Source organism: Thalassophryne amazonica, chromosome 9 (assembly GCF_902500255.1).
Source record: "Thalassophryne amazonica chromosome 9, fThaAma1.1, whole genome shotgun sequence".
Taxonomy (NCBI): Eukaryota; Metazoa; Chordata; class Actinopteri; order Batrachoidiformes; family Batrachoididae; genus Thalassophryne; species Thalassophryne amazonica.
The window spans coordinates 2116357-2143504 of NC_047111.1; the positions used below are offsets into that span (position 1 = coordinate 2116357).

A 27148-nucleotide genomic window follows, 5' to 3' on the forward strand; every position below is an offset into this window, starting at 1 on the left:
TCCTCCATCTTCCCTCCATACACCTTCTTGGCTACACGAATCTTCCACTGGAGCTCCTGTTGGACTCTACGCTGCTCCTCTCTGTCTCCCGAGTTGAAAGCCCTCTTCTTCTGGTTCATCAGGACCTTCAGCTCGGGGGTCACCCAGGGGTGGTTCTGGGAAAGCACCGTACCCTCCGGGTGGCACAGTGCTCTTCACACAGAAGTTCATGTAGTCAGTGACACACTGGGTCAGGCCGTTGATGACTTCACTGTGAGAGTTTTGAAACATGCTCCAGTCTGTGGTTCTGAAACAGTCCCTCAGCCTCTCAGTGGCCTCTTCAGTCCAGAGTTTCACTGACCTTTTGTGTATTGTTCTCTTTTCACCCTGGGTGTGTATTGGGGGAGCAGATAGACGAGATTGTGATCAGAGCGTCCCAGCGGGGAGAGGGGGGCGGAGGTGTAAGCGTCCTCCACATTGGCGTAAAAGAGGTCCAGTATTCTATTGTCCCTGGTTTTCCACGTGAGCTACGCTGCACCATCTCTCATTCACATAAATGGCAAGCCCCCCCTCCTCTCTTTTTTCCGCTCTCCGCCAGCGTCCTATCCGCGCAGATGAGTGTGAAACTGTCCATGTTAATTAAAGAGTCCGGTACATGTTCATCCAACCACGTCTCCGTGAAGCACATGAGACTGCAGCCCTTATACAGCCTCTGGAAACGGGTTAGCGCTGCTAACTCCTCGGCCTTGTTGCGGAGAGACCTTACATCCCCCATGACCACAGACAGAATATAAGTCCTTCTCCGCTTTGTCCACCCGCCCCTGCAGCCTGTCCGTTTCTTCCGAATGTCTGCAGGTACGTCCGGGTGCTCAGCATAGTGGGGACCCGGGCCACTGTGCATGTAATCTCTGAGTCCAAGCAGCTGATCCCGGCTATAAACAATGGGACGTCCAGAGCTGGAGACAAAGGGATTTCCCCACGCTGCCTCAAAAAGTGCCAACAGCAGCATGAAAATAATCACAAGAGTAACAAAAGTGGGTTTCCCATGTGCATACTTGCACAGGGTACCACCCACTGCAAATAAAGACAAATAAGAACTATTAAAAATAGCAAAAATAGGAAAAGAGGGGGGAGAGCTGAAGTAACAGGCAGCTGTGTCACCAGCACCATCTTGAAAAACTAAGTTAGGGGGATTTAAACCAGGCATGGAGCATTTGAAGCAGTGAGTGCCACCATCATTTCTACTTTTTACTTGAGAACGAGGAATCTGCATGATATTGGGGCCAAGGACAGAATGGAAGCCATGTGCTCTCAACATCAGGTCAATAACTGAATCAACAGGTGTGCCAAAAAGAGAGACTCTGTATTTCTCCTGAGCGTGCTTACAGATCAGCTCTATCTGTTCTATTCCAGATGGGGAAGTCCTCAGTTTCTTGAACTCACCAAGCATGTGGGCTACAAATGTGGGTAGGGGCTCCTTAGGACCCTGGAAGCGGTCAAGAATGCCTCTCATCACATGCTCTTGGTTATCAGAGGGGAGGAAGACTGTTCTGAACAGCATGCAAAAATCCCTCCAACTGTCAGCATGGTTATTAAGCACACTGAACCATTTCTTTGCTTCACCAGACAGAAAGCGTGGCAGCTCCCTGAGGATTTGAGCATCTGACAGTTCAAGGGAAGACCTGTAAGTACTAACGGATTGCAGCCAGTCCTCTGGGTGACTTACACCATTGCCAGGAAACCCTGGAGGCTTGAGTTTAGCTTGGTGTAACATAGTATTGGCAAGTTCCAGAGAATATGACTGGTGATGTTTTGTATCCTGCGCGGCTTTAGCATGTGATGGTGTCGCCACATTGGAGTATGCAGTTTTCCTGGAAAGAGGAGCAGGCACATAGGGGGTTGAGGTAGCTACTGGGATGGGGTTGGGGGGTCAGCAGGAGAGCATGCAGTGGCTAACTTGTCATCTCTGTTCCAGTGCTCCAGAATTTTTCCTTGTAGATTAAGGGATTCATGTAGGTACTGCATGTCGACTGTGGCCTGTAAGCTCACTACTTTGTGTTCAAGGTCCACATGTTCATGTGTGGCAGCAGTCAGTCTTGGGAGAGCTGCAAAGTTGGTGTCTTCATGGGGGTCTTCAAAGTCATCGTACTCAGGATACTTAGCCATGGCTTTAACTCGACAATTCAGTCTGAGGTCTCTAAAACTTTTCCTTTTCTCAAATATGTTATCTTATAACCAAGTTTAAAGGAAAGTGAAATTTGACTAAATATGCACTATAGCAGGTAAGACAAAAATGAAAATCTTTTAAGTGAAAGAAACTGTAACCCTTATAATCACTTGCAGAGACAAACAAAAAAAGTACATCTGAAACTATATATATCAACAAAAGATATGCAGGTGCCGCATGCAGTAGAATGTGGCCACAGGATAGTAATAGACTTCACAAGTCTTTTTATCCTCTCTCTCTTTTTTCTTCTTTTTTATTTATATATTTTTCCTTTTTTCTCTTTTTTAAATTATTTTTTTCTCCTTTTCTCTCTCTTTTTTTAACTGTACTGATCACTTTCATTTCTCAAATAGCTGTGAGATCAAATATGCAGTCACTTATAGTCATCGCTCACAGTCCACAAGTTCCTCTCTTCTCTGCTGTTTCAGGCACCAATCCGCATTTCGGTTCAGCTTTAAGAATCCTCACAGTCTCATAGTTTATCTAAAGCCGTTAACGGCAGAGCAAGAACGCAGGACGGGAATCCACACTTCAAACGAGTCCGTCTGGACCTGTGATGTTGCCAACGCACGCAGCTAACTAGCGCGAGCTGCTAACCACTCCACAGTGCTTATCCATTCGTTGAGTCCTGATAATGGCTCGTAGACTCCAGATGATGCAGGAACATCCAAGGAAAGGATGTTTGGGCGCCAGCTGTGATGGTTTGGATCCGTAATTTCTTTAGGGTCAGTGTTATTTGAGAGCGTTGGACGCTGGCGAGGACGATTAGCCAGGAAGTGCAAGGCCACTCGGGTCTGGGTTTCCAAATGCAAACATAACCGCACAATGTCAGGTTATACGGCTATTTAACATACAAATCCATACATCACTTGTGAGTCGAGTGGCAAAAGATGAAGACAGGAGCTCAGCTTAAGACGTCCATAACGAGAGCGCCACACAGACTGAAAAAAATAATATTAACTATTGTGCGCTCTGGTGGCGTGGCATAGTCTCTCTTAAAGGTACATCACATGACCTCAACTGTTATACTATCTGGACCCTCCACAAAAGTACTGGGATCACTACGTGTGACAGAGTATCACCTTGTTTCTGCTAAAAACGATGATGATTTAAGTCGTTTTACCTTGTCATCTGATGGTTAATAATCCAATTAATCAATCTGATCGCTTTGGGTGAAGAGACTCAGACGAGCTGCTGAGCTCCAAAATGAGCCATGCGCAGTGGAGGCAGAGCAGACCAATTTTTAGGGGAGGACCGTTCAGTCTGTAACACCGGAACTCTGGGTTTATTTATATTATTTCATTGCATTATTTTTTTATTGTTATTTATGTTACAACCCCAATCCCAATGAAGTTGGGACGTTGCATAAAATGTAAATAAAAACAGAATACAATGATTTTCAAATCCTCTTCAACCTATATTCAATTGAATACACCACAAAGACATTATGTTTAATGTTCAAACTGATAAACCTTATTGTTTTTGTGCAAATATTTGCTCATTTTGAAATTGGATGCCTGCAACACGTTTCCAAAAAGCTGGGACAGTGGTATGTTTACCACTGTGTTACATCACCTTTCCTTCTAACAACGCTCAATAAGCGTTTGGGAACTGAGGACACTAATTGTTGAAGCTTTGTAGGTGGAATTCTTTCCCATTCTTGCTTGATGTACGACTTCCGTTGTTCAACAGTCCAGGGTCTCCGTTGTCGTATTTTGCACTTCATAATGCGCCACAGATTTTCAATGGGCGACAGGTCAAATCAAATCAATTTTATTTATATAGCGCCAAATCACAACAAACAGTTGCCCCAAGGCGCTTTATATTGTAAGGCAAAAGCCATACAATAATTAGAGAGAATCAGGAAAAAGACATGCTGTGGAAGAGAGAAGAGATCAATCACTAATGATTAAATGCAGAGTGGTGCATACAGAGCAAAAAGAGGTGAATAAAAAGAAACACTGGGTGCATCATGGGAACCCCCCAGCAGTCTAAGTCTATAGCAGCATAACTAAGGGATGGTTCAGGGTCACCTGATCCAGCCCTAACTATAAGCTTTAGCAAAAAGGAAAGTTTTAAGCCTAATCTTAAAAGTAGAGAGGGTGTCTGTCTCCCTGATCTGAATTGGGAGCTGGTTCCACAGGAGAGGAGCCTGAAAGCTGAAGGCTCTGCCTCCCATTCTACTCTTACAAACCCTAGGAACTACAAGTAAGCCTGCAGTCTGAGAGCGAAGCGCTCTATTGGGGTGATATGGTACTATGAGGTCCCTAAGATAAGATGGGACCTGATTATTCAAAACCTTATAAGTAAGAAGAAGAATTTTAAATTCTATTCTAGAATTAACAGGAAGCCAATGAAGAGAGGCCAATATGGGTGAAATATGCTCTCTCCTTCTAGTCCCCGTCAGTACTCTAGCTGCAGCATTTTGAATTAACTGAAGGCTTTTTAGGGAACTTTTAGGACAACCTGATAATAATTAATTACAATAGTCCAGCCTAGAGGAAATAAATGCATGAATTAGTTTTTCAGCATCACTCTGAGACAAGACCTTTCTAATTTTAGAGATATTGCGCAAATGCAAAAAAGCAGTCCTACATATTTGTTTAATATGCGCTTTGAATGACATATCCTGATCAAAAATGACTCCAAGATTTCTCACAGTATTACTAGAGGTCAGGGTAATGCCATCCAGAGTAAGGATCTGGTTAGACACCATGTTTCTAAGATTTGTGGGGCCAAGTACAATAACTTCAGTTTTATCTGAATTTAAAAGCAGGACAGGTCTGGACTGCAGGCAGGCCAGTCTAGTACTCGCACTCTTTTACTACGAAGCCACGTTGTTGTAACACGTGCAGAATGTGGCTTGGCATTGTCTTGATGAAATAAGCAGGGGTGTCCCTGAAAAAGACGTTGTTTGGATGGCAGCATGTGTTGCTCCAAAACCTGGATGTACCTTTCTGCATTGATGGTAACATCACAGATGTGTAAGCTGTCCATGCCATGGGCACTAACACACCCCCATACCGTCACAGATGCTGGCTTTTGAACTTTGCGCTGGTAACAATCTGGATGGTCTTTTTCCTCTTTTGTCCAGAGGACACAACATTCATGATTTCCAAAAACAATTTGAAATGTGGACTCATCAGACCACAGCACACTTTTCCACTTTGCGTCTGTCCATTTCAAATGAGCTCGGGCCCAGAGAAGGCGGCGGCAATTCTGGAGATGCACTTTTATACCCAGTCAACACCAATGATTTTATGATGTCACTGGCGGACATAATAATAGTGTGTTCTTGCCTAGAGCAAGAACGCAGGCAAGGTAAGGTAAGGAAAAGCTCCCTCTGATGATATTGAGGAAAAAACCTCAAGCAGACCAGACTTAGAGGGGTGATCCTCTGCTTAGGTCATTCTAACAGTTACAAAGTTTTTACAAAGTTTTACAAATCTGAAGAAAACAGAAAACAGGAAATCAACCAACATAATAATACAAAGAACATGAGAAGTCCACACAGGCATTAGCACCGCAGGCAGAGGTCATCCAGTATTCCTCACACTGTCAGTGGGTCTGCTCTTGTGACAGGATTACCTCCGAATGCAGCATGCAGCACCTGCTTCAGGCCTTGCATCTCATGATCAGTCCGGCCCCTTGCAGTCTGGATTTGTCAATCTTGCAGTTCCACGCTACGTCATTCGCACCTTGAACAGAGAGAAAAAGAGCAGAATCAGTTGGCTGGAAAAAAACTACACCTAAGGTATAACTCGTCAGCAGTAAGTTGACAGGAAAACAGAGAAATTACTAAGGTGATTGCCGGCCGCTCGCCCTAAACTTCACTAACAGACCCAGAATTTAGATAAAGTTGAGGCTGAGACCTGTTCCGTTACTAATACAGTAAAATGAATTTAAAAGGACAGGAAACATAATACCTTACTCTGCCAGTATGCTAGCCATACGAAGGGGAGAATGGATGCGTCTTAAGTCTAGACTTGAAAGTCTCTGCAGAATCTGACTGTTTTATTGATGCAGGGAGATCATTCCACAGAACAGGGGCACGATAAGAGAAAGCTCTGTGACCCACAGACTTTTTATTCATCCTTGGGACACAAAGTAGTCCTGCACCCTCAGAATCCAGAGCCTGGGCCAGTACAAAGGGTTTAATTAGGTCAGCTAGGTAGGAAGGTGCCAGTCCATGAACAATTTTATAGGTTAATAAGCAGAACCTTAAAATCTGATCTCACAGAGACAGGAAGCCAGTGAAGAGATGCCAAAATGGGTGTAATGAGGTTGAACTTTCTACTTCCTGTCAAGAGTCTGGCTGCAGCATTTTGAACCAATTGGAGACCCCTAATGCTGGACTGCAGTAAACCAGAAAATAGAACATTACAGTAGTCTGTGAGGAAATGAATCAGGGTCTCAGCATCAGCCTGTTTCACAGGTGGAAGAAAGCAGTCCTCGTAATATCTCTAATGTAAAAATGGTAAATAGACTGCATTTTAGGGCTACAGCTATTGATTATTTTAGTAATCAATTATTCTATCGATTATTCTGGTGATTAATCGAGTAATCGGATAAAAAGTACTTTTGCATTTTTAAACAACATTAACAGTCCAGGGCTCTCCCACAGTGTTGCTGTGCCATCACAGATTGTCAAATTTAGTGTATCCCTTTCTGTTTTCCTGGGTAATTATTTATTTTTTTCACATTTTTACAAGTTTTGGATCTTTCCTGGTGTCAGGAGCTCAGCCAAAGTCGGACCAGAGTCTTGACATTTTGCTGAAATGGCGATGGGATGTGACTTTCTGTTTTTTGTTTTCCCCAACTTGTAAAATTGAATCATTTAAAAAAAAAAAAAAAATTCTAATATTTATTTTTTTTATTTTTTTTTTAAGGTTGGTGGACTGGGTCCCTGGGTGTTTTTTTTTATTGCTCTTTCTCTGCAATTCAGCAGATGCATTTCAGCTGGAGGTTGAACATGCCACCCCTTACAGTCTGTTTATTATTATTATTATTATTATTATTATTATTATTGTTATTATTATTTTATTTAAGTTTCCATGTTTGTGAATTGAAAAGTGAAAATTAAAAAGCAAAACACTCTGTGAGTCTGAACAAATCACAGAAGAAAGAGAGGATCTTCTTTCAGAGACTCTTTGTCTGTGTGGCCGCGGATGGAGCTATGACTTGCCTGGTGTGAGCGGAGTGCTGAGCCGCTCACACCAGGCAGAGAGAGACAGCAGCCGGCCACCAGGTAAATCGTCACTCCCCACGTAGAGCGGCGAGCAGGCAGTGGACGAAACAGTTTTTTTTTTTTTTAAAAAACAGAAACGCACTGCTTCGCTTTAAATATGCAGTAAACTATTTCAGATGATCAGCGTGGACTGTCGTTCTCCTAAAAGGCTTTATTTACTCTGTGTGTGTGTGTTTACTCTCAAATTTGTGTAATGTAGGATGGTAGGGGAAGGTTCCACCCTTTTCGCCTCTGACTGGCTAGAAGGTGTCTACCATAATTGGCTATTTGATTTGGCCATATACGTCATCTTACGTTCAGGAACTGCTGTTGTCTTATCTCGATCGTAACAGTGTGATAAATGTGTGCCGTTATATTTATATTCCAAGCTCATGTTTTCACAGCCTGTTTAGAGCGTGTTTAGATTAGTCTGAGCTTTTTGGGGGAGTTTTGTGACGAAAATACATGTGAACATATCTCACTCAGAAATGTTACTATGACTTTGTCCCAGCTCAGTTCAACACACTCAAATCAAAATCAGAATCACCAGAAACATTTTCAAGACATCATTCAATCAATCAATCAATCAATTTTATTTATATAGCGCCAAATCACAACAAACAGTTGCCCCAAGGCGCTTTATATTGTAAGGCAAGGCCATACAATAATTATGTAAAACCCCAACGGTCAAAACGACCCCCTGTGAGCAAGCACTTGGCTACAGTGGGAAGGAAAAACTCCCTTTTAACAGGAAGAAACCTCCAGCAGAACCAGGCTCAGGGAGGGGCAGTCTTCTGCTGGGACTGGTTGGGGCTGAGGGAGAGAACCAGGAAAAAGACATGCTGTGGAGGGGAGCAGAGATCGATCACTAATGATTAAATGCAGAGTGGTGCATACAGAGCAAAAAGAGAAAGAAACAGTGCATCATGGGAACCCCCCAGCAGTCTACGTCTATAGCAGCATAACTAAGGGATGGTTCAGGGTCACCTGATCCAGCCCTAACTATAAGCTTTAGCAAAAAGGAAAGTTTTAAGCCTAATCTTAAAAGTAGAGAGGGTATCTGTCTCCCTGATCTGAATTGGGAGCTGGTTCCACAGGAGAGGAGCCTGAAAGCTGAAGGCTCTGCCTCCCATTCTACTCTTACAAACCCTAGGAACTACAAGTAAGCCCGCAGTCTGAGAGCGAAGCGCTCTATTGGGGTGATATGGTACTATGAGGTCCCTAAGATAAGATGGGACCTGATTATTCAAAACCTTATAAGTAAGAAGAAGAATTTTAAATTCTATTCTAGAATTAACAGGAAGCCAATGAAGAGAGGCCAATATGGGTGAGATATGCTCTCTCCTTCTAGTCCCCGTCAGTACTCTAGCTGCAGCATTTTGAATTAACTGAAGGCTTTTTAGGGAACTTTTAGGACAACCTGATAATAATGAATTACAATAGTCCAGCCTAGAGGAAATAAATGCATGAATTAGTTTTTCAGCATCACTCTGAGACAAGACCTTTCTGATTTTAGAGATATTGCGTAAATGCAAAAAAGCAGTCCTACATATTTGTTTAATATGCGCTTTGAATGACATATCCTGATCAAAAATGACTCCAAGATTTCTCACAGTATTACTAGAGCTCAGGGTAATGCCATCCAGAGTAAGGATCTGGTTAGACACCATGTTTCTAAGATTTGTGGGGCCAAGTACAATAACTTCAGTTTTATCTGAGTTTAAAAGCAGGAAATTAGAGGTCATCCATGTCTTTATGTCTGTAAGACAATCCTGCAGTTTAGCTAATTGGTGTGTGTCCTCTGGCTTCATGGATAGATAAAGCTGGGTATCATCTGCGTAACAATGAAAATTTAAGCAATACCGTCTAATAATACTGCCTAAGGGAAGCATGTATAAAGTGAATAAAATTGGTCCTAGCACAGAACCTTGTGGAACTCCATAATTAACTTTAGTCTGTGAAGAAGATTCCCCATTTACATGAACAAATTGTAATCTATTAGACAAATATGATTCAAACCACCGCAGTGCAGTGCCTTTAATACCTATGGCATGCTCTAATCTCTGTAATAAATTTTTATGGTCAACAGTATCAAAAGCAGCACTGAGGTCTAACAGAACAAGCACAGAGATGAGTCCACTGTCTGAGGCCATAAGAAGATCATTTGTAACCTTCACTAATGCTGTTTCTGTACTATGATGAATTCTAAAACCTGACTGAAACTCTTCAAATAGACCATTCCTCCCGCAGATGATCAGTTAGCTGTTTTACAACTACCCTTTCAAGAATTTTTGAGAGAAAAGGAAGGTTGGAGATTGGCCTATAATTAGCTAAGATAGCTGGGTCAAGTGATGGCTTTTTAAGTAATGGTTTAATTACTGCCACCTTAAAAGCCTGTGGTACATAGCCAACTAACAAAGATAGATTGATCATATTTAAGATCGAAGCATTAAATAATGGTAGGGCTTCCTTGAGCAGCCTGGTAGGAATGGGGTCTAATAAACATGTTGATGGTTTGGATGAAGTAACTAATGAAAATAACTCAGACAGAACAATCGGAGAGAAAGAGTCTAACCAAATACCGGCATCACTGAAAGTAGCCAAAGATAACGATACGTCTTTGGGATGGTTATGAGTAATTTTAGTTAAAATAGTAGTTAAAATTTTGTTAGCAAAGAAAGTCATGAAGTCATTACTAGTTAAAGTTAATGGAATACTCAGCTCAATAGAGCTCTGACTCTTTGTCAGCCTGGCTACAGTGCTGAAAAGAAACCTGGGGTTGTTCTTGTTTTCTTCAATTAGTGATGAGTAGAAAGATGTCCTAGCTTTACGGAGGGCTTTTTTATAGAGCAACAGACTCTTTTTCCAGGCTAAGTGAAGATCTTCTAAATTAGTGAGACGCCATTTCCTCTCCAACTTACGGGTTATCTGCTTTAAGCTACGAGTTTGTGAGTTATACCACGGAGTCAGGCACTTCTGATTTAAAGCTCTCTTTTTCAGAGGAGCTACAGCATCCAAAGTTGTCTTCAATGAGGATGTAAAACTATTGACGAGATACTCTATCTCACTTACAGAGTTTAGGTAGCTACTCTGCACTGTGTTGGTATATGGCATTAGAGAACATAAAGAAGGAATCATATCCTTAAACCTAGTTACAGCGCTTTCTGAAAGACTTCTAGTGTAATGAAACTTATTCCCCACTGCTGGGTAGTCCATCAGAGTAAATGTAAATGTTATTAAGAAATGATCAGACAGAAGGGAGTTTTCAGGGAATACTGTTAAGTCTTCTATTTCCATACCATAAGTCAGAACAAGATCTAAGATATGATTAAAGTGGTGGGTGGACTCATTTACTTTTTGAGCAAAGCCAATAGAGTCTAATAATAGATTAAATGCAGTGTTGAGGCTGTCATTCTCAGCATCTGTGTGGATGTTAAAATCGCCCACTATAATTATCTTATCTGAGCTAAGCACTAAGTCAGACAAAAGGTCTGAAAATTCACAGAGAAACTCACAGTAACGACCAGGTGGACGATAGATAATAACAAATAAAACTGGTTTTTGGGACTTCCAATTTGGATGGACAAGACTAAGAGTCAAGCTTTCAAATGAATTAAAGCTCTGTCTGGGTTTTTGATTAATTAATAAGCTGGAATGGAAGATTGCTGCTAATCCTCCGCCTCGGCCTGTGCTACGAGCATTCTGACAGTTAGTGTGACTCGGGGGTGTTGACTCATTTAAACTAACATATTCATCCTGCTGTAACCAGGTTTCTGTAAGGCAGAATAAACCAATATGTTGATCAATTATTATATCATTTACCAACAGGGACTTAGAAGAGAGAGACCTAATGTTTAATAGACCACATTTAACTGTTTTAGTCTGTGGTGCAGTTGAAGGTGCTATATTATTTTTTCTTTTTGAATTTTTATGCTTAAATAGATTTTTGCTGGTTATTGGTGGTCTGGGAGCAGGCACCGTCTCTACGGGGATGGGGTAATGAGGGGATGGCAGGGGGAGAGAAGCTGCAGAGAGGTGTGTAAGACTACAACTCTGCTTCCTGGTCCCAACCCTGGATAGTCACGGTTTGGAGGATTTAAGAAAATTGGCCAGATTTCTAGAAATGAGAGCTGCTCCATCCAAAGTGGGATGGATGCCGTCTCTCCTAACAAGACCAGGTTTTCCCCAGAAGCTTTGCCAATTATCTATGAAGCCCACCTCATTTTTTGGACACCACTCAGACAGCCAGCAATTCAGGGAGAACATGCGGCTAAACATGTCACTCCCGGTCTGATTGGGGAGGGGCCCAGAGAAAACTACAGAGTCCGACATTGTTTTTGCAAAGTTACACACCGATTTAATGTTAATTTTAGTGACCTCCGATTGGCGTAACCGGGTGTCATTACTGCCGATGTGAATTACAATCTTACCAAATTTACGCTTAGCCTTAACCAGCAGTTTCAAATTTCCTTCAATGTCGCCTGCTCTGGCCCCCGGAAGACAATTGACTATGGTTGCTGGTGTCGCTAACTTCACATTTCGCTAAACAGAGTCGCCAATAACCAGAGTTTGATCCTCGGCGGGTGTGTCGTCAAGTGGGGAAAAACGGTTAGAATTGTGAACGGGTTGGCGGTGTACACGGAGCTTCTGTTTAGAACTACGCTTCCTCCTCACAGTCACCCAGTCAGCCTGCTTTTCCCGGCTGCTCGGGATCTGCCAGGGGGTAACTAACGGCGGCTAAGCTACCTTGGTCCGCACCGACTACAGGGGCCTGGCTAGCTGTAGAATTTTCCAAGGTGCGGAGCCGAGTCTCCAATTCGCCCAGCCTGGCCTCCAAAGCTATGAATAAGCTACACTTATTACAAGTACCGTTACTGCTAAAGGAGGCCGAGGAATAACTAAACATTTCACACCCAGAGCAGAAAAGTGCGGGAGAGACAGGAGAAGCCGCCATGCTAAATCGGCTAAGAGCTAGTAGCTATGCTAAGCTAGTGGATTCCTAAAAACACGCAAAGTGAATAACGTGTAAATAATTTAGAGGTGATTCAGCAGAAGGAGTGCTTTAGTTAAGGCACGTAAAGATTACACTGGGAAACAAATCGTAATCTAGATAACTAGATCAATCTAACTGCGCAGATTAAACAGCTAACAGATACAGCAAAACACCGCTGTGCTCCGGAACAGGAAGTGATACAATACCGCAGTGAGAGCCAACCACCAGTAGAGGCAAGCAAAGTCTTCTATTTCCATACCATAAGTCAGAATAAGATCTAAGATATGATTAAAGTGGTGGGTGGACTCATTTACGTTTTGAGCAAAGCCAATAGAGTATTCAGGAAGAAACCAACGGTCTATAAGGGAAATAAGGCCTGAACATGTATAATGGAACCAGTTTATTACTAGACTGTAGAAATCTAATATCAAAAAGGCACAAAGAAAAACACTTGAATTTATGTGTTGACAGGAAATTGTAATGGTAATATAATACTAATTGCAGTATAGACATGACTGTTTATACTGTTTATCTGTTTATACTGATAAACTTATATCTTATTTAATCTGGGACCATGCACATATTAAAATTAATGTGCAGGAGCAGCCAAAAACAAATACAAATACTTAAAAAATATAGCTGCAAGCAGCCATGTGGAGGTTGAGCGGAAATGACAGCGTAGATAAAGTTAACGTTAGTTTGATCACTACAAGGACCGTAACTTTACTGAAGATGTGATGGTGAGCAGACACTGATAAACTATTCACCTGTGATAACAAAGTACAGCTTTCTAATAAGTTGCAGATATATTTACCACTTAGCTTAAAAGATTTACCACTTTTCAAACATTTCTCTCTGCTCAGCTGTCAGTCAGTCAGTCTGTCCTTCTCGAGCATCAGATAACGTTTCAAACAGACTTCGACTGCTGCTCACCTTCTAGCCCAGGGCTATTCATTTACCCATAAATATTAATAAATACACGATAAAAAGCCGCTACAAAGTGCATTCGCCAATTTTCGGCATTTTATGCCACTTTGTGGCGCTTTGCAGCACGTTGAATCCTTTACGGCATGTCAGCGCTGTTTTCAAACAGCCCCACCTCATGTGAAGGCATTGCGGGCACTTGAACAGTTGGTGGCGGTAATGTACCATATTGATTTGCAAACCGCCAATAAACTCGAACGAAGAAGAAGACGACAACAACCGGGTGCATTCAAAGGAGAAGAGAAGTAAAGTTGACAACGAAAATAGAAGATTTAATAATGACTGGACTGATGAATATGTGCATGTAGAAAATGCCAAAGGCAATTCTATGTTCCTGCTGTGTTCTGACTGTTGCTCGGTGAATAAGTAATATAATGTGCGGAGGCACTTCATTACGACTCACTCCCGTTTTGACAATGAATATCCACCGGATTCTGATGCTCATCAAATAAAAATAAAAGGACTTAATATGAACTACAAGGGAAGCACTGCAATCTTCTCCCGTAGCTGCACTCTGCAACAGACGACAACACCAGCATCCCTGCGTGTTGCGGGTTCTTACTACAACCCCTGGCAAAAATTATGGAATCACCGGCCTCGGAGGATGTTCATTCAGTTTAATTTTGTAGAAAAAAAGCAGATCACAGACATGACACAAAACTAAAGTCATTTCAAATGGCAACTTTCTGGCTTTAAGAAACACTATAAGAAATCAGGAAAAAAAGATTGTGGCAGTCAGTAACAGTTACTTTTTTAGACCAAGCAGAGGAAAAAAAAATATGGAATCACTCAATTCTGAGGAATAAATTATGGAATCACCCTGTAAATTTTCATCCCCAAAACTAACACCTGCATCAAATCAGATCTGCTCGTTGACATTGACCCTATGTGTCTTTTTGCAAGGAATGTTTTCACAGTTTTTGCTCTATGGCAAGATGCATTATCATCTTGAAAAATGATTTCATCATCCCCAAACATCCTTTCAATTGATGGGATAAGAAAAGTGTCCAAAATATCAACGTAAACTTGTGCTTTTATTGATGATGTAATGACCATCTCCCCAGTGCCTTTACCTGACATGCAGCCCCATATCATCAATGACTGTGGAAATTTACATGTTCTCTTCAGGCAGTCATCTTTATAAATCTCATTGGAACGGCACCAAACAAAAGTTCCAGCATCATCACCTTGCCCAATGCAGATTCGAGATTCATCACTGAATATGACTTTCATCCAGTCATCCACAGTCCACGATTGCTTTTCCTTAGCCCATTGTAACCTTGTTTTTTTCTGTTTAGGTGTTAATGATGGCTTTTGTTTAGCTTTTCTGTATGTAAATCCCATTTCCTTTAGGCGGTTTCTTACAGTTCGGTCACAGACGTTGACTCCAGTTTCCTCCCATTCGTTCCTCATTTGTTTTGTTGTGCATTTTTTGATTTTTGAGACATATTGCTTTAAGTTTTCTGTCTTGACGCTTTGATGTTTTCCTTGGTCTACCAGTATGTTTGCCTTTAACAACCTTCCCATGTTGTTTGTATTTGGTCCAGAGTTTAGACACAGCTGACTGTGAACAACCAACATCTTTTGCAACATTGTGTGATGATTTACCCTCTTAAAAGTTTGATAATCCTCTCCTTTGTTTCAATTGACATCTCTCGTGTTGGAGCCATGATTCATGTCAGTCCACTTGGTGCAACAGCTCTCCAAGGTGTGATCACTCCTTTTTAGATGCAGACTAATGAGCAGATCTGATATGATGCAGGTGTTAGTTTTGGGGATGAAAATTTACAGGGTGATTCCATAATTTATTCCTCAGAATTGAGTGATTCCATATTTTTTTCCTCTGCTTGGTCTACAAAAGTAACCGTTACTGACTGCCACAATCTTTTTTTCTTGATTTCTTATAGTGTTTCTTAAAGCCAGAAAGTTACCATTTGAAATGACTTTAGTTTTGTGTCATGTCTGTGATCTGCTTTTTTTTCTACAAAATTAAACAACTGAATGAACATCCTCCGAGGCCGGTGATTCCATAAGTTTTGCCAGGGGTTGTAAAAAGAAAATGCCGACTGACTCCAAAACAGTGAAAGAATGTATATTAGCTGCCGTCGACGAGCTGGTAGCGCACAAGCTAAAACAGCAGGTTCAATCAAGTCAATCCCTCTGTCAGATACAACAGCTGCAAGACGACTGGATGTTTTAGCCACAGACATTTTCGAGACTCTTCTAACTCAGTTGAAGAAAGCTGAATTCATGTCGCTGGCTGTGGATGAGTCAGCTGACAGCTCTGATACAGCACAACTTTGTTTGTATGTGCGGTTTTTCAACGGTGACCATTTCAAGGAGGATCTGTTGGGCCTAATTCCACTGGAAGGACAAACAACAGGGGAAATAAATTTCTAAAAGCTTATTGCTTTTTTAAAGACAATGGACTGGACCTGGACCGTGTTAACCTGCTGGTTACAGATGGAGCTCCCTCAATGGCAGGAAGGGTCAAAGGACTGTCTGCACGACCGTCTGCTGTTGCACCAAAACTACAGTCTGTCCACTGTCTCGTTCACCAGAGTGTCCTCTGCTCTCAGCTTAGTGCTGAGTTGAAAAGTACCACGGACTCTGTGATTGCTGCAGTGAACTTTATCAGAGCAGCATCCAGTCTTCAGCACAGGTTGTTTGGCAGACGACTTGCTGATATGTCAGCTGAGCACTCTGACCTACTGTTACACAACGTCAGGTGGTCTGTGAACTGAGGGAGGAAATGATCACCTTTCTATGTGAATGCAAGCACAAGAAGGCTGAAACATTTCTGACAAAAATGCTGGATGAGAAATTTGTCTCAGAAATGTGCTTTTTAAGTGATATCATGCATCATTTGAATGGTCTTAATCTGAGTCTTCAGGGGAGGATAAAACAGTGGCTGATGTGGTTGAAAAGCTGACTGCTTTTATAAAAAAATAGACATTTTCACATGTGATCTTAATGACAGGCTGCTGCACTTTCCCACACTCAGTGACTTCATTAGTATATACTTTTGATGTTCTGTTAAATAAAAAGGGAAAAAGAAATGCAGTAGCATCTGTCTCAATTGTACATCCGAGAGTAATAGTACAGGTCACGAGAATGTCCGGCCCACAGATCATAGTATTCTGACAAATTTGGCCCCCGGAAAAATATAGTTGAATAGCCCTATTAGCCTCTGACTGGCTAGAATCTAGCCAATCAGAGGCCAATAGGGCGGAACCCAGAAGTGAAAAGGCCGGAACCTTCCGCTACCATCCTACGTTTCGCAAATTTGTGTCCCGCGTGCTTGCTCTAGTCTTTTTTTTTTCTTCTGGGGATGTTACAGCACCACACACAGGCTTGGCATATAATATGTATATATTATATAATATATATAATACATACAACGTTAAACGAAGTTTTGAGGCACAGAATTTGCCTCAAACATTTTTTGTAATTGAATTATTTGAGTTACTCGACTAATCGTTTCAGCCCTACTGCATTTATAAAGCACTTTTCCATCTGTATCAGACACTCAAAGCACTTTACAATGATGCCTCACATTCACCCCGATATCAGCATGTTGCCTTGCAATCGCTCACTGCACACTGGGAGCAACTAGGGCAGGGGTGGCCATGTTCGGTCCTCGAGAGCCACCTTCCTGACACTCTTAGTTGTCTCCCTGCTCCAACACACCTGAATCCAATGAAAGACTCGTTAGCAGACTTTTAATGAGCCTTTCATTGGATTCAGGTGTGTTGGAGCAGGGAGACAACTAAGAGTGTCAGGAAGGTGGCTCTCGAGGACCGAACTTGGCCACCCCTGAACTAGGGGATTAAGGACCTTGCCCAAGGGCCCTTAGTGATTTTCTAGTCAGGCTGGGATTTGAACCGAGGATCCTCTGGTCTTGAGCCCAACACTGAACCACTAGACCATCACCTCCCCAATGTGTAGGTCAAAGGACAACATGGGGTCAAAAATCACCCCACATTTCCTCTCTTTGTCAGTTTGATGTATGACACACAATTCTACCTTAAGCCTTAGCTGATCAAACTGATGCCAATTTCTTGCTGGACCAAGAACCATCATTTCGGTCCGAGTTTAAACGTAAGAAATTGCTCAACATCCATGTTTTCACTGATGCAAGGTAATCCTCTAAGGACTTTATGTGTATGAGATTACCAGCAGTTATCGGCATGTACAAGTGAGTCAGCATAGCAATAAAAAGTAATCCCAAAATGCCGGAATATGTGCCCAAGGGGTGCTAGATAAAGGGAGAACTGCAGGGGGCCTAAGATGAACCTCTGTGGGACTCCATATCTCATGTCATGAGTAGCTACCTAAACTCTGTAAGTGAGCTAGAGTATCTCGTCAATAGTTTTACATCCTCATTGAAGACAACTTTGGATGCTGTAGCTCCTCTAAAAAAGAGAGCTTTAAATCAGAAGTGCCTGACTCCGTGGTATAACACACAAACTCGTAGCTTAAAGCAGATAACCCGTAAGTTGGAGAGGAAATGGCGTCTCACTAATTTAGAAGATCTTCACTTAGCCTGGAAAAAGAGTCTGTTGCTCTATAAAAAAGCCCTCCGTAAAGCTAGGACATCTTTCTACTCATCACTAATTGAAGAAAATAAGAACAACCCCAGGTTTCTTTTCAGCACTGTAGCCAGGCTGACAAAGAGTCAGAGCTCTATTGAGCTGAGTATTCCATTAACTTTAACTAGTAATGACTTCATGACTTTCTTTGCTAACAAAATTTTAACTATTAGAGAAAAAATTACTCATAACCATCCCAAAGACGTATCGTTATCTTTGGCTGCTTTCAGTGATGCCGGTATTTGGTTAGACTCTTTCTCTCCGATTGTTCTGTCTGAGTTATTTTCATTAGTTACTTCATCCAAACCATCAACATGTTTATTAGACCCCATTCCTACCAGGCTGCTCAAGGAAGCCCTACCATTATTTAATGCTTCGATCTTAAATATGATCAATCTATCTTTGTTAGTTGGCTATGTACCACAGGCTTTTAAGGTGGCAGTAATTAAACCATTACTTAAAAAGCCATCACTTGACCCAGCTATCTTAGCTAATTATAGGCCAATCTCCAACCTTCCTTTTCTCTCAAAAATTCTTGAAAGGGTAGTTGTAAAACAGCTAACTGATCATCTGCAGAGGAATGGTCTATTTGAAGAGTTTCAGTCAGGTTTTAGAATTCATCATAGTACAGAAACAGCATTAGTGAAGGTTACAAATGATCTTCTTATGGCCTCGGACAGTGGACTCATCTCTGTGCTTATTCTGTTAGACCTCAGTGCTGCTTTTGATACTGTTGACCATAAAATTTTATTACAGAGATTAGAGCATGCCATAGGTATTAAAGGCACTGCGCTGCGGTGGTTTGAATCATATTTGTCTAATAGATTACAATTTGTTCATGTAAATGGGGAATCTTCTTCACAGACTAAAGTTAATTATGGAGTTCCACAAGGTTCTGTGCTAGGACCAATTTTATTCACTTTATACATGCTTCCCTTAGGCAGTATTATTAGACGGTATTGCTTAAATTTTCATTGTTACGCAGATGATACCCAGCTTTATCTATCCATGAAGCCAGAGGACACACACCAATTAGCTAAACTGCAGGATTGTCTTACAGACATAAAGACATGGATGACCTCTAATTTCCTGCTTTTAAACTCAGATAAAACTGAAGTTATTGTACTTGGCCCCACAAATCTTAGAAACATGGTGTCTAACCAGATCCTTACTCTGGATGGCATTACCCTGACCTCTAGTAATACTGTGAGAAATCTTGGAGTCATTTTTGATCAGGATATGTCATTCAAAGCGCATATTAAACAAATATGTAGGACTGCTTTTTTGCATTTACGCAATATCTCTAAAATCAGAAAGGCAGCTAACGTTAGCTAGCTCTGCATCATGGCTGAAGGAGGAGAAGTCTGCACTGAACGTTTCCCTCCGTTTAAAAGGACCAAGTCAGCTTTTTCATTTTATTTTCTGCAGAATAGCCCTTCAAGCCAAAAACTGTGGCAACAAAGCACCATAGCTATGACCTGTGTCGGACTCGGATCGATTCAAGATTAGGATTGCATTGAAGGAGTAAACTTTATCCCGTCTTTGAAACCACAAGTGGTGGACTCGAGTCGTGCTTGTGGTCGACCAAATTTCTCCCACAAACATGTCAAGAAGGACAAATACATCTATTCTAAGCACTTTGTTAGTGAAGCTGGGACAAATCTAATAAGGCCTGTGGACGAGCCCTAAACTGGCCGTTAGGCCAACTACGGTCCATAGGCGAGTTGGTAGACCGGCTGTGAGACCAACTCAGGGTCATGGGTGAGTCTAGAGGTTGGCTGTAAGACTGGACGGACAACATGACTGAGAAGTAAAAATTTTTACACAAGAAGTAAAAATTTGGAAAAAGAAAAACTAGGGCAACAGAGGAATGGCAAGCATTAAGAAACCCGATCATTGAACCAAAAAAGAGGTGAACTAGAGTAGAAATGAGAAACATAGCCCAGGGACACACACACACACAAAAAAAACAAACAATAAAAACCAAACGACCCAAAAAAGCAACTGGAAAGGAGATGAAAAATTGGATGACTCAGGAAACAAAACTCAAATTATTCCAAAACACAAAATGCAGAAAAACCAAAAACCGTTCCGGAAGCAACCACAAACTATTAAACCCCAAAAAAACTACAAGGGACAAAAACAGAGAATTTAAAAAAAGGGGCTAACTTGCTGGAAGAGTGAGTGTACATCTGGAATAAACCAACTAAATGAAACAGAATTTGAGCCTGAGAACACACATGAGCTTACAAAAAAGTTCCATGAGGGCCTAAGCAATTTACCAACAGAATACAAATCAAATCAATTTTATTTATATAGCGCCAAATCACAACAAACAGTTGCCCCAACGCGCTTTATATTGTAAGGCAAAGCCATACAATAATCACGGAAAAACCCCAAAGGTCAAAACAACCCCCTATGAGCAAGCACTTGGCGACAGTGGGAAGGAAAAACTCCCTTTTAACAGGAAGAAACCTCCAGCAGAACCAGGCTCAGAGAGGGGCAGTCTTCTGCTGGGACTGGTTGGGGCTGAGGGGAGAGAATCAGGAAAAAGACATGCTGTGGAGGGGAGCAGAGATCAATCACTAATGATTAAATGCAGAGTGGTGCATACAGAGCAAAAAGAGGTGAATAAAAAGAACCACTTATGGGACCCCCCCAGCAGTCTAAGTCTATAGCAGCATAACTAAGGGATGGATCAGGGTCACCTGATCCAGCCCTAACTATAAGCTTTAGCAAAAAGGAAAGTTTTAAGCTTAATCTTAAAAGTAGAGAGGGTGTCTGTCTCCCTGATCCGAATTGGGAGCTGGTTCCACAGGAGAGGAGCCTGAAATACTGCTTTACAGTATGATGTGAGCAGCTACAGTAATAATAGATAAACTTTCAGCACCTTAATTAAATGGGTTTTTATATATATATATTATTTTTACAGTAGTGTTCAGAATAATAGTAGTGCTATGTGACTAAAAAGATTAATCCAGGTTATATTATATTTATTATATGTATATTTCTTATTGTTACATGGGAAACAAGGTACCAGTAGATTCAGTAGATTCTCACAAATCCAACAAGACCAAGCATTCATGATATGCACACTCTTAAGGCTATGAAATTGGGCTGTTAGTAAAAAAAAAAGCAGTAAAGGGGGTGTTGATGCTACAAACTCAAAACTATTATGTTCAAACTGCTTTTTTAGCAATCCTGTGAATCACTAAACTAGTATTTAGTTGTATAACCAGTTTTTCATGATTTCTTCACATCTGCGAGGCATTAATTTTGTTGGTTTGGAACCAAGATTTTGCTCATTTACTAGTGTGCTTGGGGTCATTGTCTTGTTGAAACACCCATTTCAAGGGCATGTCCTCTTCAGCATAAAGTAACATGACCTCTTCAAGTATTTTGACATATCCAAACTGATCCATGATACCTGGTATGTGATATATAGAAACATTCAATTCAATTCAATTTTATTTATATAGCGCCAAATCACAACAAACAGTTGCCCCAAGGCGCTTTATATTGTAAGGCAAAAGCCATACAATAATTATGTAAAAACCCCAACGGTCAAAACGACCCCCTGTGAGCAAGCACTTGGCGACAGTGGGAAGGAAAAACTCCCTTTTAACAGGAAGAAACCTCCAGCAGAACCAGGCTCAGGGAGGGGCAGTCTTCTGCTGGGACTGGTTGGGGCTGAGGGAGAGAACCAGGAAAAAGACATGCTGTGGAGGGGAGCAGAGATCGATCACTAATGATTAAATGCAGAGTGGTGCATACAGAGCAAAAAGAGAAAGAAACACTCAGTGCATCATGGGAACCCCCCAGCAGTCTAAGTCTATAGCAGCATAACTAAGGGATGGTTCAGGGTCACCTGATCCAGCCCTAACTATAAGCTTTAGCAAAAAGGAACTACAAGTAAGCCTGCAGTCTGAGAGCGAAGCGCTCTATTGGGGTGATATGGTAATATGAGGTCCCTAAGATAAGATGGGACCTGATTATTCAAAACCTTATAAGTAAGAAGAAGAATTTTAAATTCTATTCTAGAATTAACAGGAAGCCAATGAAGAGAGGCCAATATGGGTGAGATATGCTCTCTCCTTCTAGTCCCCGTCAGTACTCTAGCTGCAGCATTTTGAATTAACTGAAGGCTTTTTAGGGAACTTTTAGGACAACCTGATAATAATGAATTACAATAGTCCAGCCTAGAGGAAATAAATGCATGAATTAGTTTTTCAGCATCACTCTGAGACAAGACCTTTCTAATTTTAGAGATATTGCGTAAATGCAAAAAAGCAGTCCTACATATTTGTTTAATATGCGCTTTGAATGACATATCCTGATCAAAAATGACTCCAAGATTTCTCACAGTATTAGTAGAGGTCAGGGTAATGCCATCCAGAGTAAGGATCTGGTTAGACACCATGTTTCTAAGATTTGTGGGGCCAAGTACAATAACTTCAGTTTTATCTGAGTTTAAAAGCAGGAAATTAGAGGTCATCCATGTCTTTATGTCTGTAAGACAATCCTGCAGTTTAGCTAATTGGTGTGTGTCCTCTGGCTTCATGGATAGATAAAGCTGGGTATCATCTGCGTAACAATGAAAATTTAAGCAATGCCGTCTAATAATACTGCCTAAGGGAAGCATGTATAAAGTGAATAAAATTGGTCCTAGCACAGAACCTTGTGGAACTCCATAATTAACTTTAGTCTGTGAAGAAGATTCCCCATTTACATGAACAAATTGTAATCTATTAGATAAATATGATTCAAACCACCGCAGCGCAGTGCCTTTAATACCTATGGCATGCTCTAATCTCTGTAATAAAATTTTATGGTCAACAGTATCAAAAGCAGCACTGAGGTCTAACAGAACAAGCACAGAGATGAGTCCACTGTCTGAGGCCATAAGAAGATCATTTGTAACCTTCACTAATGCTGTTTCTGTACTATGATGAATTCTAAAACATGACTGAAACTCTTCAAATAGACCATTCCTCTGCAGATGATCAGTTAGCTGTTTTACAACTACCCTTTCAAGAATTTTTGAGAGAAAAGGAAGGTTGGAGATTGGCCTATAATTAGCTAAGATAGCTGGGTCAAGTGATGGCTTTTTAAGTAATGGTTTAATTACTGCCACCTTAAAAAATATCCTTGAATTCTGAAAGGTACTTGCTTATGTTTTACTTTATACATCAATCGAACAGTCTTAAATTAAATCATGTCATGGATGTTGTATGGACCGCTGAAGAGGAGGTACTGCTGGCCCACCACCACCAGATGGCGCCCTGCTTGGAGTGCAGGCTCCAAGCACGAGAGGGCGTCGGAGCCGCTGGAGGTGACAGCTGTCATCTATCAACACCAGCTGTCACCCATCACCACCACTACAAAGACCGGACTGCAACTCCACCTCCTCGCTGAGAAATCTTCTACCATACAGGTAATTCTCTGCTAAACCTTAAATTCGAGTATTAGTCTGATCTCTTTTTGCAGCCGTTTTCCTGGGACGGATACCCTGTTTGCAGAGTTGGCGTTTGGTGTGGACTGCGACGCTTCACCTCACACCCCACCCAGAGAAGTGGTTATCTCAGGAGCTGCACGAGTGTGTGATTGGAGGTGGAGGTTCTCCCTCCTTACTGAACACAGACTGTGGGATTACTGAGTGTGCGAACTCACACTCATCCAGAACTGTTTCTGTTTTCTGCCAGCAGTACCGGGTCTGACTGCTGAAGACAGTGGCCACCTGGGGCGCAGGGCTTGGCGGCTCCGGTGTTCTTCAGGTCCGTTGGTGGTGAGGCTTGTGTGTCTCCTATCTTCGAGCCTGCCACACGTCACCTTTTTGTCGGATTGATATAACGCATATTTGTATCTGTCTGTATTACGTTGTGCACCTTCACAACATTAAATTGTTACTTTTTGGCTATTCCATTGTCCCTTCATTAACGCCCCCTGTTGTGGGTCCGTGTCACGACACTTCCCCAACAGGATTTCTCGGCCAGCGTCATGGATCCCGAGGGGCGTCAACTCGAGCCTGAAAAGCCAATGGAAGAGCAAGGTGCACAGGCGCCAGCAGGAGGCGTGTTAGGGGAGCTGCAGCAAATACTGACCGCTTTCCCTGCTCGGTTGGATCTGGTCACCGAGCAGAACGTTATCCTCAATCGGAGGATGGAGGCTCTCACCGCCAGGGTGGAGGCGCACGATCAAGGTGCTGCTGCAGCACCTCCTCCTGCTGGTCCTTTGTCAGACACAAACGTTCCACTGGTCGTTCAACGACCCCCCCACCATCCCGTGAAGCATACATAAGCCCTCCGGAGCCGTACGGAGGTTGTGTTGAGACGTGCGCGGACTTCCTAATGCAGTGCTCGCTCGTCTTTGCACAGCGTCCCGTCATGTACGCGTCAGACGCTAGCCGGGTGGCTTATGTCATCAATTTGCTTCGAGGAGAGGCACGCGCCTGGGCTACGGCGCTCTGGGAGCAGAACTCACGGCTCCTAACATCATACGCTGGGTTTGTAAGGGAGTTCAAACAGGTTTTTGATCATCCCAACAGAGGCGAGACCGCTTCGAGCGTGCTACTGTCAATGCGACAGGGGCACCGGAGTGCAGCCGAGTATGCAGTCGACTTCCGCATCGGGCTTGTCGACCTGGTTATACGCTTATTCAACCGGTTAGAGGAACACCGTCGGGAGCAGGGCGGGGGGCGTGACTGGGCATGGGCCGTCCCTCTTCCTTCCGGGTCCGAAAGGGTGCCGTCGTCCCCACGCTCCACAGCCAGAGGGCCCCGTGTGGCTACTGCTCCCCCTGCTGACGAAGCTATGGACACGAGCAGGGCCAAAATGAAATCAAAGGACAGACAAGGGAGGCAGGCCCGCGGGGAGTGTTTTTTCTGTGGGTCTAAAAATCACATACAGAGGAACTGTCCCAAACGGTCAAACTACAACGCCCGTCCTTAGAAACTGGGCTAAGGGTGGGCCATAACACGCACGCGGGGGAACCCCGAAAATCAGCACGAATCCCAGTCACAATCCTTTGTGAGGATTTAACTCTTCACACCCCAGCACTTATAGACACGGGGTCAGAAGGGAATCTGCTGGACAGCAGATGGGCAAAGGAAGTAGGGCTCCGTCTGGTGGCTCTGCCTTCCCCTGTGAAGGTACGAGCACTAGATGGCACTCTTCTTCCATTAATCACACACCAGACACAGCCAGTGACTTTGGTGGTGTCTGGGAATCACAGAGAGGAAATAGTGTTTTTTGTAACACCTTCTACCTCCCGAGTGATTTTGGGTTTTCCATGGGTGTTGAAACACAATCCCCGGATTGATTGGCCGTATGGGGTTGTGACGCAGTGGAGCGAAACCTGCCACCGGGAGTGTTTAGGATCCTCGGTTCCACGCGGTCAGATAGCTAAGGAGGAAGTCAATGTCCCGCCCAATTTGACGGCGGTGCCATGTGAGTACCACGATCTTGCTGACGTCTTCAGCAAAGATCTGGCACTCGCCCTTCCCCCGCACTGACCGTACGATTGTACCATCGATTTGATTCCGGGCACTGAGTACCCGTCCAGCAGGCTGTACAACCTCTCACGTCCGGAACGCGAATCAATGGAGACCTACATCCGGGACTCGTTAGCTGCCGGGTTGATCCGGAACTCCACCTCCCCGATGGGTGCTGGTTTCTTTTTTGTGGGTAAAAAGGACGGCGGACTCCGTCCATGCATCGATTACAGAGCGCTGAACGAGATCACAGTTCGCAACCAATACCCGTTACCTCTGTTATATTTGGTGTTCACGCCCCTGCATGGAGCCCAAATATTCACCAAACTTGATCTTAGGAATGCGTACCACCTGGTTCGGATCCGGAAGGGAGACGAGTGGAAGACGGCATTTAACACCCCCTTAGGTCACTTTGAGTACCTGGTCATGCCGTTCGGCCTCACAAACGCCCCTGCAACGTTCCAAGCTTTGGTTAATGACGTCTTGCGGGACTTCCTGCACCGGTTTGTCTTCGTGTATCTAGACGACATCCTCATCTTTTCTCCGGACCCTGAGACTCATGTCAAGCATGTATGTCAGGTCCTACAGCGGTTGTTGGAGAACCGGCTGTTTGTGAAGGGCGTGAAGTGCGAGTTCCACCGCACTTCTTTGTCCTTCCTGGGGTTCATAATCTCCTCCAACTCCGTCCAAGGTTGCGGCGGTGAGAGATTGGCCCCAACCAACAAGCTGTAGGAAGCTGCAACAGTTCCTCGGCTTTGCAAATTTCTACCGGAGGTTCATTAAAGGTTACAGTCAGGTTGTTAGCCCCCTGACTGCCCTGACCTCCACTAAAGTCCCCTTCACCTGGTCGGATCGGTGCGAAGCCGCATTTAGGGAGTTGAAACGCCGGTTCTTGACTGCACCAGTTCTGGTGCAGCCCGATCCTACTCGCCAGTTCACAGTGGAAGTGGATGCCTCTGACTCAGGGATAGGAGCCGTGCTGTCCCAGAGTGGGGAGTCCGATAAGGTCCTCCACCCTTGTGCCTATTTTTCCCGCAGGTTGACCCCGGCTGAGAGGAATTATGACGTCGGCAATCGGGAACTCTTGGCGGTGAAGGAGGCTCTTGAGGAGTGGAGACACTTGTTGGAGGGAGCGACGGTGCCCTTCACGGTTTTCACGGACCATCGGAACCTGGAGTACATCCGGACCGCCAAGCGGTTGAACCCCAGGCAAGCCCGCTGGTCACTGTTCTTCGGGCGCTTTGACTTCCAGATTACGTACCGCCCCGGGACCAAGAACGGATGCACTGTCCCGGGTGCATGAAGAGGAAGCCAAGGCCGAGCTGTCAGACCCCCCAGAGACCATCATCCCCGAGTCCACTGTCGTGGCCACCCTCACCTGGGACGTGGAGAAGACTGTCCGGGAGGCCCTGACACGGAACCCGGACCCGGGGACCGGCCCGAAGAACAAGATGTACGTCCCACCAGAGGCCAGAGCTGCGGTTTTGGACTTCTGCCATGGGTCCAAACTCTCCTGTCATCCCGGAGTGCGCAGGACCATGGCGGTAGTCCAGCAGCGCTTCTGGTGGGTGTCTATGGAAGCCGACGTCCGGGACTACGTCCAGGCCTGCACCACCTGTGCCAGGGGCAAGGCGGACCACAAGAGGACCTCAGGACT

At 43.4% G+C, this 27148-nt stretch overlaps 1 protein-coding gene and 1 long non-coding RNA gene across 2 annotated transcripts in view; one reads left to right on the plus strand and one right to left on the minus strand.

Moving 5' to 3' along the window:
* The window catches only part of kcnj6 (potassium inwardly rectifying channel subfamily J member 6), a 57924-nt gene that overhangs the window by 23977 nt on the left and 6799 nt on the right, over positions 1–27148 (plus strand). The window lies entirely within an intron of this gene.
* On the minus strand, positions 16484–25203 carry LOC117516652. Its single transcript, XR_004562510.1, has 3 exons — positions 25190–25203; positions 23359–23361; positions 16484–16590 (listed from the first exon to the last, which is right to left on the minus strand). It is a non-coding gene; the product is annotated as an uncharacterized LOC117516652 (long non-coding RNA).